The 18,269-nt window shown below is 43.9% G+C and overlaps 1 protein-coding gene across 2 annotated transcripts in view; it reads right to left on the bottom strand.

Annotated features, from left to right (window-relative positions):
• Positions 1-9,807, bottom strand: part of LOC102403238 (A-kinase anchor protein 17B) — a 30,057-nt gene extending 20,250 nt beyond the window's left edge. The window contains exon 1 of one of the 2 annotated variants that reach the window (XM_044936885.2): positions 9,431-9,807. The gene's annotated coding sequence lies outside the window, so the exon portion shown is untranslated. The remainder of the gene's footprint in view (positions 1-9,430) is intronic. The other variant, XM_044936886.2, reaches the window with a different exon arrangement.
• Between the last annotated feature and the right edge of the window lie 8,462 nt (positions 9,808-18,269).

Genomic DNA, 18,269 nt, shown 5'->3' on the forward strand with positions numbered 1-18,269 from the left:
CCCTGAACAACAATTTAAAAACTGAGGCTGACCATATGCTCTGATCTTAAAAGTCTTTAAATCACGTCATTAAAATGAGCAGCACACAGTGTTGCAATAAGAGGAAGACAACCAATCTAGGATCCACCAAATGACTAAATTCTCAAATTAAGATGGTCCTAAAGGGCTTATTGTGGCTCTGGGGGCTTTCAGGGCATAAAAGAAGTGACTTTTTGGAGATCCACAGCAATGACCAATTTGTGACCATGATATACTGCAGTCTTACTGAGAGAGAATCTCTTCTACCAGCACAAAGAAAATCTGCTCTAAAGTACGGTTTAGTACAGGAAATTTTGATCTTGAAATGAAGAAAACTGGATTCATGTTAACTCACCTCTTTGGGCAACTTAATTTCCTGTTTTTGTTTCCCTCTTTTAAAAGATCATATGAATGTTCCCTTTATGTGATAATGTTGGGGAAAGCAAAGTGTTTCTGAGAGTAATAAAAATAAATTAACCCAATTACTCAGCCATAAAAAGAATGAAATATTGACATTTGCAGCAATGTAGACAGACCTAGAGAATACTACGTTTAGTGAAAGAAGTCAGACAAATACTAATACTGTATAATATCACTTATATGTGGAATCTAAAAAAGAATACAAATAAATATATATACAAAACAGAAACAGACTCAGACATAGAAAATAAATTTATGGTTACCAAAGTGGGGAGGGAGGTGGGGAGGGACAAATTTGAGGCATGGGATCAACAACTACATAAAATAGATATGCAACAAGGATTTACTGTATAGCACAGGGAATTATACCTGATATGTTGGAATAACCTATAATGGAAGAGAATCTGCAAAAATACTGAATCACTATGTTATACACCTGAAACTAACACAATATAGTAAATCAACAATACTTCCATTAAAAAAATGTGTGTGTGCTCAGTCACTAAATTAACCTAAAGAAAGGTTTGTGTTAGGCCTTTCAGTGCAAATACATTTATGCAACTCTGTTAGTATGAGAGTCAGTCTATGGTTGCAAGGGAGGGAGCTGTTATTTAAAATATGCACATGGCAGTTGGAACACCTGTCTGACCAATCTTTTGGTCTTTGACCCCCCTTTTCCAACACCAAGAACATTTTTGTTACAAAATATCTCTCTCTAGACACTTCCACCTAGGAATACCGCCTTGCTGCTGCTGCTGCCACTAAGTTGCTTCAGTCGTGTCTGACCCTGTGCGACCCCAGAGACTGCAGCCCATCAGGCTCCCCCGTCCCTGGGATTCTCCAGGCAAGAACACTGGAGTGGGTTGCCATTTCCTTCTCCAATGCATGAAAGTGAAAAGTGAAAGTGAAGTTGCTCAGTCCTGTACGACTCTTGGCGACCCCATGGACTGCAGCCTACCAGGCTCCTCCGTCCATGGATTTTCCAGGCAAGAGTACTGGAGTGGGGTGCCATTGCCTTCTCCAAATACCACCTTAAACCTTGTATTAATTTACTATGACGCTACTGAAGTAGACACATTGCTTTCTCTTCTTCATATTAGGGGGAAAAAAAGCTATCAGGGATTTAATGGAATGTGGTTGGAGTATCTTCTGTACTTCTGCCTCACTCATTGAAGAGTCAGAGTATTATTTGTGAGAAATACTATTTGCATATCGTCAAGTCACCAGTGTTTTGCTTCTCAGGTTTCATCTTCACAACCTGAAAATTACAGCAAGATTCCTGCCCACGAGTCGCCACCTACAGGGAAAAAGTGACCTTTACATGGGACCATGCTTGGCACTCCTAAGCAGTCTGTGAGAGCCACAGTATTTCACAACCTTTTTAAAATCCCAAGGGAAACTTATTTGAATACACATCCTGCAGGAGAACATACTTTCCAATACCTTCTGGCAAAAGTTTGATAAAGGGAGGAAAGACTGGAAAAGTCACAATTCATGTGAATTCTTCATGGTGGACCTCTGTGTCATAGCACCCTGATCACCAAACACTGCCAAGAAGAAAGGGGGACAAAGTCAAAAGCAGATGCAGTGGTTTGAAAAAACAGGACAACTGTATATTTATGATTTTCAGCATGAATAGCATGCGAGGTTTACACAGTTGTACTTATGGGCCTTCACAATCTGGGTTTGCACCTGTTGAATCACAATTCCAGAATTGACATAGTCAACACATTTCTCACTTTTTGTGCCTATAGCAAATTCTATATAGAGAGAAATTCTATATAAAGAGAAAGTCTATAGAAACCCTTTAGAGTTGCTATATATTTGGTTAGATAGTCCCCCTCCCTTGGAATCTGTGCTTTCTTTTTTCTTTTCCAGAAGAGCGCCACTACCGCTCTGTACTACTAGTACGAGAACAAGCACCACTAATGAAAATCTTTGTACAAATCTTTTAAAAAACTGTTTCCTCGAAATATGTTCCCATGTCAAAGGCCAGGAAAACATTTGCATGGCTCATTACATATTGTCAAGTTGTTCTCCTGAAAGATAAAGTCAATTTATCGTGCCAACGGCAGTGTTAACACGCCTGATCTTCTTGCAGCCCTGCTCACACTGGATCCTTATTGGGTTTCTTTTTCACTTTTTATTTTATATTGGAGTTTAGTTGATTAACAATGTTGTGCTGCCTTCAGGAGCACAGCAAAGGGACCCAATCACAAATATACATGTATTGGGTTGGCCAAAAAGTTTGTTCAGGTTTTAGAAAAATCCAAATACACTTTTTTGGCCAACCCAATATTTATTCTTTCTCAAATTCTTTTCCCACTTAGACTGTTATGTAACATTGAGTAGACTTCCCCATGCCATACAGTAGGTCCTTGTTGGTTACCCACTCTAAATAACAGCACTATGTACATGTCAATCTCAAACTCCCCAACTATTCATTAGCAGCAACATGGATGGACTAGAGATTGTCATACTGAGTGAAGTAAGTCAGACAGAGAAATATCATATAATATCACTTATATGTTGAAGCTAGGAGGGATGGTACAAATGAACTTATTTACAAAGCGGAAACAGACTCACAGACTGAGAATAAACTTGAGGTTGCCAGGAGCGAAAGGTGGAGGGGAGGGATGGTTGAATCCTCACAGTCCTGATTTCCACTACCTTTGTTAGTTGCCACTATGTAATAGCAACTTACAGTGGCTCTAACTTGCATTTAATTTTTCTATAGGCTGGAGCTCCAGCTAACCCTAACACTGATATTCAACCACCCATTCAATGTCTCCAAGCTAAATGTCCCATTTGCATCTCAACCTTCATTTTCCTCCCCCCAAACCTGTTCCCCTCAGACTACCCCCCACCCCCACAACCCAGTAACTCTTATCTCCCTAAATAGAACCGCCCTTCACTCAGGCGCTCAGGCTACCAGGCATTCTTCCTCCTCTCCTTTCAGATTCAACACTGCAGCAAGATCGTTTCCACTCCATTCCTTGATCAAACATTCCAAATCCATCTCCATCTTCACAGCTACTCCCCAGGTTCACGCCACCATCGTCTCTAACCTGGATGACTGCAACAGCCCCCTGCTGGTCTCTCTCCTTCTATCCTTGCCCCCATCGAGTTCAAGCTACACAACAGTCAAGATGATTTTTAAAAAAAATCCTAACTCATATGGTGTTGCTCCTCTGTTCAAAACCCTCCAGTGGCTCCCCAACATGCTTTGTACCAAATCTAAACTGCTTCCCTTTAAATCCAACCCCCACCCACCACTTTCATCCCATTACCCTTCTCCCCTACTTCCCTGTCTTCTCTGTTTCAGCCACACTGGCCTTGCTGACTGTTCCTTAAACAGGTCGGGTTCACCCCTCACAGAGCCTTTGCCCCCATGCTGGGTTCTGCCTGCAGCACTCTCCTCCAAGCTCTTCTCATGGCTTGCTTCTTCCCATTTTTCAGATTCAACTCAGAGAACACTGTCTTAAACAGGGCTGCCCCCACCCCCATCAGGTTGTAGTGTAGCAACCCATCTTATTTTCACTGTAATACTGAAGTGATCACGTGGACTAGTTAATCTGCTTTTTATCTGCCCCACCCCACCCCCACCCCCAGTTTGGAAGTTCTGTGAGAGTAGGGAGGGACTGCATGTGTCTTGTTCATCATTTTCTCTTCAGAGCCTAGAACAGGGCCTGGCACGTGGTAGGGATTTAACAATTCTAAGTCTTTCCTGAAGCAAAGAATTTGCTCATCAACTACATTCAAAACAGACTCACAGATGTTGTAAACAAACTTACGGTTAATGAAGGGGAAAGCCAGGGGGAGGGACAAATTAGGAGCTTGGGATTAACAGATACACACCACTATCTAAATAAACAACAAAGACTTACTGTACAACACAGGGAACTACATTCAACACCTTCTAATGACCTATAATGGAAAAGAATCTGAAAAATATTACAATGCACATATATATTTGTATAACTAAATCAATTTGCTCTATACCAGAAACTAACACAACATTATAAACCAACTATACTTCAATTTTTTAAAGAAAAAGTGTTACTCCCATATTGAAAATACAAATAATAGCACCTGGAGATGAATAGTGAAATGCTAAAACAGACTTGCTTGTTCTTTCAGGGCCCCCAGAGCTACTAATATTAATCAGTGAATGCGGAGATCAGTTAAGTGCACCTATAAGCAGCAACTCCATTAAAGTGTTTAAGACACTTTGGAAGCTACAGTGATGAAGTGAAGTGAAGTGAAGTCGCTCAGTCGTGTCCAACTCTTTGCGACCCCATGGACTATAGCCCACCAGGCTCCTCCATCCATGGAATTTTCCAGGCAAGAGTACTGGAGTGGGTTGCCATTTCCTTCTCCAGGGGATCTTCCCCACCCAGGGATTGAACCCGGGTCTCCCACATTACAGGCAAACACTTTACCGTCTGAGCCACCAGGGAAGTACCACAGTGATGCCGCTACTGCTGCTGCTAAGTCACTTCAGTCGTGTCCGACTCTGTGGGACCCCATAGACTGCAGCCCACCAGGCTCCCCCGTCCCTGGGACTCTCCAGGCAAGAACACTGGAGTGGGTTGCCACTGCCTTCTCCAATGCGTGAAAGTGAAAAGTGAACGTGAAGTCGCTCAGTCGTGTCCGACTCTTAGCGACCCCATGGACTGCAGCCTACCAGGCTCCTCCGTCCATGGGATTTTCCAGGCAAGAGTACTGGAGTGGGGTGCCATGGCCTTCTTCGACCACAGTGATGAGTTACCCTCAAAGAACTGTGTTTAGAAAGAGAAAGAAATTAGGACCACTGCAATCTAAAGAAGCAAATGGTGAGCACTGGGGGAAGCACAGGATATACTCTGGGCCATAGAGAAGTGATAATGGCTTTAACACTCTTAACACTCTTCCTCGTGAAATGGATGTTAGAATTCCTGGGAATAGACCTCAGTGGTTTTCAAATGTGTTAGCACGGTGCCCTTCCAAAGTGGTGGGACAGGCATAGTTACCGCTGATTGTAGTTGTCACAACAACTAGCACAGGGACAGGTACTGCTGTCACTGCGTGAGCAGAGGGCCAGAACTGCTAAGTGTCTTGCAGGGCCTGTAGAGACCTGCACCAAGAAGACCTCTCACCCCAAACACCAGCACAGAAATGGCTCGTACCTGTCCCCCTAGAACATACATAGTGTCTTCAGTGACTTCCAGATTCACCTTTTCAACACAATGCTTTTTAGGTCACCATCTCCGAGTTGGTTCTTCTTCCCTCTGAACTCTTTTCATCATTTTGACCCAGATTCTCAGGAACAAAACCTGGGTCCAAGCAAGGCCTGCCAGACTGTCTCTTTGGGACCCCATCAGAGCAGGCTTTGAAATCCCAGCCCAAAGGAAAGGTGCCACGTCAGGATGCTGCTCAGTTCCTGGTCAGTAACCCTTCCCCAGACAGGGCCACAGCACTCCTGCATGTTAAGAATATTCACATTTCAGAGTCGGGCCTTCTGCAGGTCTGACAATTCCCTAATTACACAGTAAGACAAGAAGCTAATCCTAAATTAGCATCTTCCTGCATGAGGGACTGCTGTCCTCGAGTAGGGGTCTGGGGCCCTCCAGGTCAGGTGTGTCCCAGGACGTGGGAGATGTGACCCCAGCCAATCAGCACTGCACGGTTCTGTCTTCTGTGGGCAAAGCCCCGGCCAAGTCTCTGGCATTTCAAGAGAAGCTCTCTGTTCACCTGAAACTATTGAAGGCAACGGCACCCCACTCCAGTACCCTTGCCTGGAAAATCCCATGGACGGAGGAGCACGGAAGGCTACAGTCCATGGGGTCGCTGAGGGTCGGACACGACTGAGCGACTTCACTTTCACTTTTCACTTTCATGCATTGGAGAAGGAAATGGCAACCCACGCCAGTGTTCTTGCCTGGAGAATCCCAGGGACAGCGGAGCCTGGTGGGCTGCCATCTCTGGGGTCTCACAGAGTCGGACACGACTGAAGTGACTTAGCATAGTATAGCATAGCAATACAAAATGTTTTGGTGTTAAAAAAATTTTTTTTAATTTTTAAATTTTAAAAGAAGAGAGAAGCTGGAAATCCTGATTTTTATTGGGCTCTTTGGTTTTTCAACATTGGCCCCTAATTCAATTGCTTTAAAAAAAAATATTGTACAGGCTGAAGCACATCCATCTAGGGCTGAACTTGACCCCAGACTCCCAGCTTGCTCCTTCTGCTTGGTTGCATGTACCTGGTGCTCTCCAAAGTTTCAGGAAGCTTTAAAACAAGAGTTAAATATACTGACAGCTGGGCAAGGTTCTCAAAAAAGAGTGAGGCAAGGACAGGCCCGGGGACGCAGGTAGGGCACACCAAGGAATGAGGACTGGCTTTGACCTGCTTGTCTTTGCTCAAAAATTCTCAACCTGGCCCTCATTCTTACTGCATCAAGTCCCAAGTTCCTTTCAAGACTCTTCAGAGCACAACCCCACCCCCACCAGCTCCATATTTAATCATGCCCTGTGTCCATCCCACATTCTAGCCAGGCCAGTCTCCCTCGAGTTTCTTCAAACCCCTCTCACTAAATGTCCTCTCTCCCTACATAAACCCTACCCTTCAAAGCCTTGCTCACATCCCACCTGGTTTCTGAAACCTCCTGTGTGACATGAAATGGTAAAATGTTTTCAAGCTCAAGGGCTAGTGTCAACCAGACCCGGGTTCAAACCCCACCTCTGCCACTGACCAGCTGGATGATTTACCTAACCTCTCTGAGCTTCAGAAGATAATAATGCCTACCTTACAGAATTGTCAAGTTTACAAAAAATGATGCAAGTATTTAATGCTCATAAACGCTCAATTAAGGTGAATGCATATTATTATTATGGTTGGCCTTTCTGCTGTTAAGTGGTCCAGCCTTATGGTGTCTCTTCTGAGCAAAGCACCACTGGATTCCATGCGGTCCACATCTGCTCAGACTGTGCCTCAGGCATTGGTCTACCTCAACCTCTGGCTTGCTATTAATACATAGCATCTTACAGCTTCAGGAGCATGCTGGCTATAACATAGAACTGATACAGGCCCAACATGGCCACTAAGAGAATTATACAAGTAACACTACCCTGGCTCTGAAACACCTCAGCCAAAACCCCTCTCTCTAGCAAAAGTAGGAATGCAGGCTGGGAAGACAAACCCATAGCCAGGCTTGGTGGCAGAGAGCTGCTTTAGCATTTGAAACAAGTTTCTCTCCCTCACACATGCGTGCACACACAGACACACACCACCACCACCACCACAACTGCCACCACTATGAGCTAGCTTCACATTCCCAAATCTCTGCACCTCACTTTTCCTTCTGATGCTGAAGATGACACATGAAGCCAGTCAAAGGCCACGCTCTTCGCATGAGTATATGGCAGGGAACCCAGACAAAAGGGCCACACTGCAGGTGAGCTCTTTGGCTAGGCCTACACGGAAAGCCCTGAAGGAGGGCATGGCAACGCAATCCAGTATTCTTGCCTGGAGAATCCCATGGACAGAGGAACCTGGCAGGCTACAGTCCATGGGGTCACAAAGAGTCGAACCCGACTGAAGCAACTTAGCGTGGGCTCCCACACATGGAAAGCCCAGATGCCCTCACAGGAGCCAAGATGGTCTTCACTGGTTCTGCACCTCAGCTCTGTTATTCCACCTGCAGTTGTGCTCTGATCTACACCATAGCTGGGATCCCCTGACACCCATGCCAGCAGGCCTATTCCACTTGCTACTTTTCTCTGTGCTTAGCAAAAGTCAAGGTAAAAATAACTTCACGCAGGTTATTCCACACTTCAAGCTACTCAATGCTTTGAGTGACTCCTCCCACCCAAACAGAGAAACGGGGCATAGAAAAATGTGACTACTGGAATGTCACATTCTTTAAAAAGCAAGCAAACAAACAAAAAACAGAACTGGAGAGACCCCAACTATACTATCCCAAAGAGTAGTTTTCTCAGCATGAAGACTGAGCCCTGTCCGTGAGTAAGCTTGCTCTCTCAACAGAATGACGTTCCAAAGTTAGATCGAGGCAGGCAGGAGAGAACACAGCAAAATGGGCCTGATCTTTGAGACCTTAGACAAGACGCAGAAAAAATGGAAACGTCAAAAGGGTGACCAGTCCTCATGCTGGAAACCAGTGTTCCAATAAAACTCACTCCTCGGAGTTAGCAACATTCAAAAGTTCTCCAGTAACGGTTGGCTTTAAATAAAATCGCCAAGTGCAGGAGACCACGTGTAAAGAAGAGGTGAGTCCCACGCACCAAGACTACCTGACTTCGCGTTCGGGGACAGCGGTTTCTCCTACCGCCTGGGCCTCTCCAAACTGCTCTTCCCTGGCCCCGCTACCCGCAACCCAAATTCAGAACCCCGTGCCATGGGTGGGCCCTGTCGTACCAGTCAGGTTGGGGACAGTTTTATTCCACCCGCGCTGGAAACCTGAAGCGAGACTCTTGACAAATCCCTGAAGCCCAGGACCGGGTCACAGGGGGGCGGGGGCGGCGGCGCCCGGCTGCTGGTTAATTGGAAGAGTGCACCGGAGCCGGGGGTGAAGCTGAGCATCCGGCCTTTGGCCTGTGGATGGTACCGGAGAGGGCACCTTTAGTTCCCACTAGCGAGACGCCACTGTCAGCGTACCCCAGGGGAATGCCTCGAGTGACCTCGGCGGCTGAAGCGAGCTCTGGCGTGGGTGCCACAGCCGACCCTAGTGCGGCGCCAGGGCCGGGGGAGGTGCGGCAAGGTCTAGGGTGAAAGGAGAGGACCAGGGGAAGAGCCCCGGCGCATCTCTGGGAACCCTGACTCTGCAGGGGCAGGCGGAGCGACCCAGGCCTCCTGAGCATCCCCTCCCCAATCCTCGCCGTGGGTCCCGCGTGGCCCTGTCTACAGGCACCCAGCTCCCGTAGGCCAGGCCGGCCGGCCCGCCGATACGCAGCGGGACGTGGCTGCCGCTCTGCAAGCAGAGCGGAGGGCATTTACCGGGATCCCGGGGTGCTGCTGCGTCTCCACCCGGGTCTCTGCTGGCGTACCCCGGTTGCCGCTACTGCCACCGCGTCTTTCCAATCGCCGCAGTCTCGACCGGCAAAGCTCCCAGTCGCTTCCTACGATTGTAGCCCGCGAGGCCAGCTGTTGAGTGGCTCGCGTCGAGCGCACGGGGAGCAGAACCGTCCCCGCTGCATCCAAGTCGGCGACGCAACCGCGCGTCCCGGTGCCAACGCCCCGTGCGCCCCTCGCCCCGCCGAAGCCCCAGCGAGCTCGTGCAGCCGCCTCCCGGCTACTGGCTGCGGACTCCCGGCTTCAGGCTTGCCCGCGTGCCGGCCAGCTACCCTTGGTGGGCTTTACCCTAGCCAATTGCCTTCCCTCGTGGACTCCGCCCCCCTCGCTGCCATCCCTCAACTTGCCCTCAGGACCAATGGCAACAATAGACTAGTCCCGCCCCTTGGATTCCCCGGGGGCCAATCGCCTTCTCCTGAGAATCAATTCAAGTAACCCCGCCCCTCTCGTGCGGCAGAGCCCGAGCCAAAGTTTATCCCACGGTGCGGTTGCTCCTGAGGATTGCAAGGCTTTGCCGGGCTCCCCCAACCCCCCACCCCTGAACGAAGTTACAGCGATTTAGAGCCTGCAACTCACCTGGTCTGCAGACCGCGACGCGAGCCAGTTGCTTTGAATAAAGTAGTATAAGAAAGCGATCGGGAGAGGTACCATGCACCTCATTCATCCCTGAGGCAAGACTGCTGAGAAATGTGCACCCGCTTGGCCAGAACTTACACATCACAGGGTCAGCAGGAACCTCGAAGGTCGTCGACTGACTCTACCCTCGCACTGGTTGGTTTCGCTTTGGGTTTTTGGTTTTCTTTTCCCACATACAGGGTCCCTGCCCTCTAGTCTGAACAACTTTCAGTGACAAGAACGCACTAGCCCCACAGACCGCTGCTTGTCTCTCTGCCTCATAGCTTGAGGCCAAGTGAAACCAGCCCCCTGGTTGCTGCTGCTAAGTCACTTCAGTCGTGTCCGACTGTGTGTGACCCTGTAGACGGCAGCCCACCAGGGTCCCCCGTCCCTGGGATTCTCCAGGCAAGAACACTGGAGTGGGTTGCCATTTCCTTCTCCAACGCATGAAAGTGAAAAGTGAAAGGGAAGTCCCTCAGTCGTGTCCGACTCTTCGCGACCCCATGACTGCAGCCCACCAGGCTCCTCCGTCCATGCGATTTTCCAGGCAAGAGTACTGGAGTGGGGTGCCATCGCCTTCTCAGAGCCCCCTGGTAACTTCACACAAAACTAAATTTGCCCCTCTTCCCAATGGTGGTCCAACAATTTGAAGACAAATCTGGTCCCACAATTCTACCAGACTAGAGTCTACTCCAGAGACCCACGTTCAAGGCTCTGCTTTCAGTTTAAGCCAATTCCTTTATATCTTTCAAAAGTAGAAGGCTGGAACTGGGTCTAACCTCCCTCCCACCCCCCCCCCACAACCCCAGGGGCACAGACCCTTCTGCACCACCTTGTCCCTTGTCCAGACACTAGATTCTTCTCCTCTAGCTTCTTAAGGATGGCGTTTGCTTTCTTGGCTGCCATATCACATGGCCAGTGCGTATTACATTTGTTGTCAACTCACCCCGGGGGCTATATCTCACTTCTGCTGCTATCACAAGACTGTTTTCTACTTCATTAGCTGGTAAATGTCATTGAGTTTTGATTCAGGAGGGGGGTGCTAATTTCACTCTCTTCTATGGAGACCTCTTTGCCTCCTAATTCTGTCCTAAATATTTCTACATTCCTGCTTGCTACCTAACTGCCTTGCTCTGGTTCCCATGCTGTTTTCACAACTGCCAAAGAGCTTCCTAACCTGGCCCCTTGCCTCTAGCCTTGCGCCCTCCTAGCTGGCCCCTCAAAGCTCCTCTCCTCATCCATTTTACACCAGAAGTCAGAGTTGTCCTTAAACACAAATATAATCACACCACCACACTTGAACTTCAAAGCCCATCCCAGCTTCAAATCCTTTTTTACTTCCTTTCTGCTCTCCTTTGCTTTCAGGATAAGATCCAAAACCCATGGCAAAGCATATATAAAATCCTTGGGGATCTGGCCTCAGCCTCATTTCCAGTGGTTCCACCTCCACCACAGAGCACTGTACACCTCAGGTCAAAAACTCCCTGTTGTTTTTCAAATGATCCATGGTCTCCAACACTTCTTTGCCTTTGGTACAAAGTCTAGAATAACCTGCTTCCCACCCTCCTAATCCTGACCGGCAACACTCTGATGTCTTTTTTTTAATTGAAGTTGACTTACAATATTGTGTTACTTTCTTTTCCATTATACGTTATTACAATATATTGAATATAGTTCCCTGTGTTATACAGTAAGTCCTTGTTTATTTTATATATAGGAGTATATATCTATTCATCTCGAACTCCTAATTCATCCCTCCCTCCTTTACCCTTTGGTAACCATAAGTTTGTTTTCTATGTCTATCTTTTTCTGTCTTATAAATAATTTCATTTTTATTATTTCTTTAGATTTCACATATAAGTTATATCATATAATATTTGTCTGACTTACTTCATGTAATATAATAATCTCTAGGTCCATCCATGTTATTGCAATTGGCGTTATTTCATTCTTTTTTATGGCCAAGTAATAATATTCCATTATGTGTGTGTGTGTATGTGTATATATGTGTGTATATGTGTGTATATATATACACCACATCTTTTTAATCCATTCATCTGTTGATGGACATTTAGGTTGCTTTCATGTTTTGGCTATTGTAAACAGCACTGCAATGAACATTGGGATTCATGTTATTTTTTTAAATTATGGTGTCTGAAGAAAAGCTATATGTTATAAAAATGAATCAGTTGGAATCACACAATTATAGAACTTCAGTATTAAAGGGGCCTTTTAAGCTAATGGAATCAAACCCCACCCTAGATGCTAGAATGACTGTGTGAGCATTTTTTCAGGTTCTTTACAAAGTTCTTAGCTCCCTGGCCTCTGAAAACAGGTTTTGTTCTTACTCCTAAAATATATGGCTTTGCCTGGCTAAGTGCTTTGAGGGGCACCCAGAATGCTTCTCTGTCCATTTTTTCCCTTTAGGCTTAGATGTGTCCTTGGGATCCTCTCTTTCAAAATGCAGATCCCTTTTGGAAGATCCAAATGCTAACATTTATTAGTTATTAACCCTTAGCATAAGGTAAAGCAGCATAGCTTAATTTAAAAAATTAAGCAAACTCCAGGAGATAGTGAAGGACAGGGAGCCTGGCATGCTGCAGTCCATGGGGTCACAAAGAGTCAGACAGGACTTAGCGACTGAACAAGAACAACCAAAATGAACAGGAGTTTTCAAAGCATTTTCATTTAGTCATATTTGATCCTCATAGTAACCTCAGTAAATATCCTGATTTCCATTTCACAGGGGAGGAAGCTAAGATTCATTTTGGTTAAATCACTCCTCAATGTATTTGAACTCCAGCTCCACTATGAACTTTCAGCAAGTAACCATGCCACTCTAGCCTCAGTTTCCCAATCAATAAATTCAAATAATTTGCTTTTCAAGGTTTCTTTCAGCTCTGTCTCTATTCCCTCATCTCCTGCTGGCTGAGATCAAGGAACTGGGGGCCTGGGCATTTTCACAGTGGCAGGAAATAATTTTGGCACTTGAGGTACGTTTTGGAAAGGACAAGCTCTGGTGGAATGCCAAAGCAGGCAGCATGAGAGCAGTGAATACTAGAAGCAAGACAATCTGAGAAAGGAAAGACAAGGGGACCTGAACTCCAAACTCACCTACTTGCTAAGCTATAATACAACCACTGGGATTCCAATTGTGAACTCAACATTCCAACTTGTTTCCTTTCATGATTAAAGAATCTTCTCTGCAAACTTTAATTAAAGTCGGCTTTGGCAAACAATTTTATCATATTCAGACAATAATTACTGCAATAAATTACATAAAGAAATCTATTGTGTCCACTGCTTATTCCACACAGCAAAAGGGCCGATAAGAAATTGCAGCGGAAGGAAGTCATTTGGAAGGAAAACCAACAGGCAAATAGATGCATTCTAATAATTTATGCAAGTCCACTGGTGACACCCACCCCCTCCCCCACTCCATCATTCACTGAGGACTAGAGGGGCACCGAGAAGCAGCCAATATAAGGGCTATGCATTTGCTTAATCTTACCACCAAAATACAGGCTTTACGCCTAATATAAAAGGAATTTAAGATACCAGGTGAAAGTGGTGATCTTTAAACTGGTTGTGCAAGAAACTGAAAGCTAATTCTTAAGATGATACGCCTACTTAATAGTTTGTTCTTTTTGGAGTGATTAAAAACCTGTTAATTACAGTAGAATTAGTTTGGGCTTCCAGACACCTAATCACTTTTCCAGTAAATAGCTCTAAAGTCAGAATAAATAACACTAACCCACTTCCCTGAGTTCTTACAAGGATTAATTAATTGATTTTAAAGGGTTTCGGAAGTTTCATAAAACAGTGGCCTAGGAATTAGGAGACCTAAATTTAGTGCAGGCTCTGCCCTTAATAGCTGTGTGGCCTAGGTGGTTGACTTTACTTCTCTGGGGCTTAGCTTCTCCACCTGTAAAATAAAGGGGAATTGGGCTAGACAGTCTCTGTACTTTGGGTCTAAATTGTAATAATACTCTAGGACTCACCATCATTATAGCCTTTTCTCTTAGTAGCTTAAGACCACAACAATCTACTTTTGGTTTTCCAGTTTTCCTAAAATTGGATTCCTGGAAAAATTTCCAAAATGTCTGCCTGTTTCCCAGACACAGTCACTTAGGCATACTGACCCCAACCAAACTTTCCAAGTATGAATAGAGAAAAATCTAATAAAGATCCAGAAAGAAGAAAAAAATAGAATCTAGACTTTCACACTCATGAACAAGTAAATGGAAGCCATTTCTTAGTAACTGCAGACCCACACTTTTTTCTTCCCAACTATTTTCCATGCTTTTCTTTTCCACAGATTTTATTACTCTTTCTTTTCCCTAATGTAAATCTGGGGCCCTCATTACCAGCTTTAAAAACACTCACTATGACTATTTATAAGAGGACTTGAGATGTTTAAAGGGAAAATAACATTATATGGAGCGGAAGAAAAGCAGAATACAAAATTTTATGTACAATATAATCTCAACTGGGCTAGAAAATGGTCCATATGCTGAAGACTGGATGGCCATACACCAAAAGGTTAATAGGCTGGTCTTTAGCTGGCATAATCCAGGGTTAGATTTTCCCCTTCACATTTGCTTTTTTTTTTTTACCCTCAATTAGCATGTATTGTGTTTGTTAAAGATAATATATAATATATGTATGTGTATATATAGCATGTCTTTAACAAAAGGAGGAAGAGTGACTCCTTTTTATAGACAGCATAGAGGCATAGAGTAGTGGTTAAAATGGTGGGATTCAACCTCTCTGAGACTCCATTTCCCCCTCTATAAAATGGCAATAATTCTAATAAAGGACCTACTTCATAGAGTTATTTTCCAGATTAAATAAGCTACTCCATGTAAGTGCTTAGAGCAATGCCTGGCACCATTATTTGCCATTATTTAAAATGTTAAACCTGGAGAAGGAAATGGCAACCCACTCCAGTACTATTGCCTGGAAAATCCCATGGACAGAGGAGCCTGGTAGGCTACAGTCTATGGGGTCACAAAGAGTCGGACACGACTGAGCGACTTCACTTTCACTTTCAAAATGTTAAATGTGACTATGCTCCAGTAAAAAATGCTAAACATTTACTGTAAATATAATGTGTGCAAGTGGTGAAAAAAAAAAAAAACGTACAGAAGACTTTTAAAATGTAAAGTGAAAAAGTAGAAATAGTTTTCCCTCTTTAACCCTCAGCCTCACTCACTGTCAACAGCTTCTTATGTAGACTTCCAGAATTTTTAAGGGCAAATGCAAACATATATCCTCTTTTTCAGTCACACACACACACATATGGGCAGGCACACACAGAATCATAGCATTCATGTTATTTTCACCTTGTTTTTTAACTTAATGATCTTTTTTGGAGATCTTTCCATAGCAGAACATCTAGATTTACTCCTTTTTTATTGTGGTTAAAAGACACATAGGGCTTCCCCAGTGGCTCAGAGGTAAAGAATCTACCTGCAATGCAGAGATGCAGAAGATCCAGGTTCGATCCCTGGGTCAGCAATATCCCCTGAAGGAGGGTATTGCAACCCACTCCAGTATTCTTGCCTGAAAAATCCCAATGGACAGGGCAGCCTGGTAGGCTACAATCCATAGGGTCATAAAGAGTCAGACACGACTGAAGCAACTGAGCACACAGCACACACAAAAGACACAACATAAAATGTATCATCTCAACCATTTTTAAGTGTATAGTTCAACAGTGTTAAGTAGGTCAACACTGTTTGTGAAACAGATCTCAAGAGCTTTTTCATCTTGCAAATCTGAACTTTTTTTTTTTTTTAAACTTTACATAACTGTATTAGTTTTGCCAAATATCAAAATGAATCCGCCACAGGTATACATGTGTTCCCCATCCTGAACCCTCCTCCCTCCTCCCTCCCCATTCCATCCCTCTGGGTCGTCCCAGTGCACCAGCCCCAAGCATCCAGTATCGTGCATCGAACCTGGACTGGCAACTAATTTCATACATGATATTTTACATGTTTCAATGCCATTCTCCCAAATCTTCCCACCCTCTCCCTCTCCCACAGAGTCCATAAGACTGTTCTATACATCAGTGTCTCTTTTGCTGTCTCGTACACAGGGTTATTGTTACCATCTTTCTAAATTCCATCAGCAGATGAATGGATAAGAAAGCTGTGGTACATATACACAATGGAGTATTATTCAGCCATTAAAAGAATACATTTGAATCAGTTCTAATGAGGTGGATGAAACTGGAACCTATTATACAGAGTGAAGTAAGCCAGAAAGAAAAACACCAATCTGAACTTTTATATCCATTCAACAACTCTTCTTTCTTCTTCCTCCAGCCCCTGGTAACAGCCATTCTACTTTCTGTTTGTATGAATTTAGATAGCTCATAGACGTGGGATCATACAGTACTTTTTGTGACTGGCTAATTTCCCTTAGCAAAATGCCCTCAAGCTGCATCCATTGTGTAGTATGTGACAAGATTTCCTTCTTTTTTAAGGCTGAATAATATTCCACTGTATGTATATGCCACATTTTGCTTATCCATTTATGTGTCAGTGGGCATTTGGGTTGCTTCCACCTCCTGGTTATTGTGAATAGTGCTGTTATTAACGTGGATGTACAAACATCTCTTTGAGAACTCGCTTTCACTTCTTTTGGATACATATCTGGCAGTGGGGTTACTGGATCACATGATAATTCTATTTTTAATTTTCTTGAGGAACCTCTATCTTATTTTCCCCAGCAGCTGAGCCACTGTACATTCTCAACAACACTGTACAAGGGTTCCAGTTTCTCTACATGTTCACCAATAGTTGTTATTTCCTGTTTTTTTTAAAATAATAGTTCTTCTAATGTACGTAAGGTGATTTCCTCCTTATTTCTAACAGTTACATAGTGCTTTGTAATGTGGAAAAACCTCTATCAATGGACAGTTTGACCCTGGTCTTCAGGTATTTCAAATAATGCTGCAGTGAACACCCATATATCTTTATATACATGTGGAGTACTTTTAGCAAAGGAATTGCCAGGATAAAGTGTATGTGCTATTTTGGGGGGGGGGGGTGCTGCAGATTTCAGAAGTTTCAACTGGTATCTTTCAGTGAATATATTAATGCTTTTGATTTAAAATAGTAAAAAAAAATGTATGTGCTTTTTGGGTAACTTTTTATTATAAAATAATTTCAGACTTACCAAAAAAGTTGCAGGAACATCCATGTTCCTTTCATCCAGCTTCTTCTATTGTTAATAGTCAATTAATTTATCATTTCCTTTCAATATATACGCATAGTTCTCTTTTTTCTAAACCACTTAGGAGTAAATTTTAGCCATGATGTTCCTTTAACCCTAAATATTTGAGCATGTATCTCTCAGAACAAAACAAATATTTCTCTTACATAAGTACAGTGCAACTATTAAAATCAGAAAATTAATATTGATAAAATAGTATTATCTAGCCTACAGAAAGTATTCATAGTTCTTCTATTGTACAAATAGTATTTCTGTATCAAAAAGAACTGGCAAGAGTGGGGCAGTTCCAGGATATAATTCAGGATCAGACATTGCATTTGTCATTTCCACCTGGCCTCCAAAAGTTCCTAAGACTGTTTTTGCCTTTCATGACCATGACATTCTTTTCATTATTTATTATTATTATTTGGAAGCAATCACAAACTTACAGAAAAGTTGGAAATACAATATAGAATGTCCTGGATTTTTCCTCCTGAGTACTCTCACCAGCCTATGCCCGATCATCCCTGAATAATATCATGTATATTTTTTTAACCAACAAAGATATTTTCCTATCTAGCTATGATACCACCACCATCATCAGGAAATTCACATTAATAGATTACTAACATCGAATCCTCAGGTCCCATTCAAGTTTCATCAGTTGTCCCCAATGGGTCTATTATGGCAAAAGGATCCAGTTCAGACCTGTATGGTGCTTTTAGTTGTCATGTCTCCTCCATTTCCTTCATTGTGGAAGAGTTCCTTGGTCTTTCATTGACTTTTAAGATCTCGGCACTTCTTAAAATTTTATTTTTAATTGGAGGATAACTGCTTTACAATATTGTGTTGGTTTCTGCCATACAACAACATCAATTAGCCATAAGTATACATATACTCCCTCCCTCTTGAACCTCGCTTCCAC

The sequence above is a fragment of the Bubalus bubalis genome, chromosome X (genome assembly GCF_019923935.1).
Source record: "Bubalus bubalis isolate 160015118507 breed Murrah chromosome X, NDDB_SH_1, whole genome shotgun sequence".
Taxonomy (NCBI): domain Eukaryota; kingdom Metazoa; phylum Chordata; class Mammalia; order Artiodactyla; family Bovidae; genus Bubalus; species Bubalus bubalis.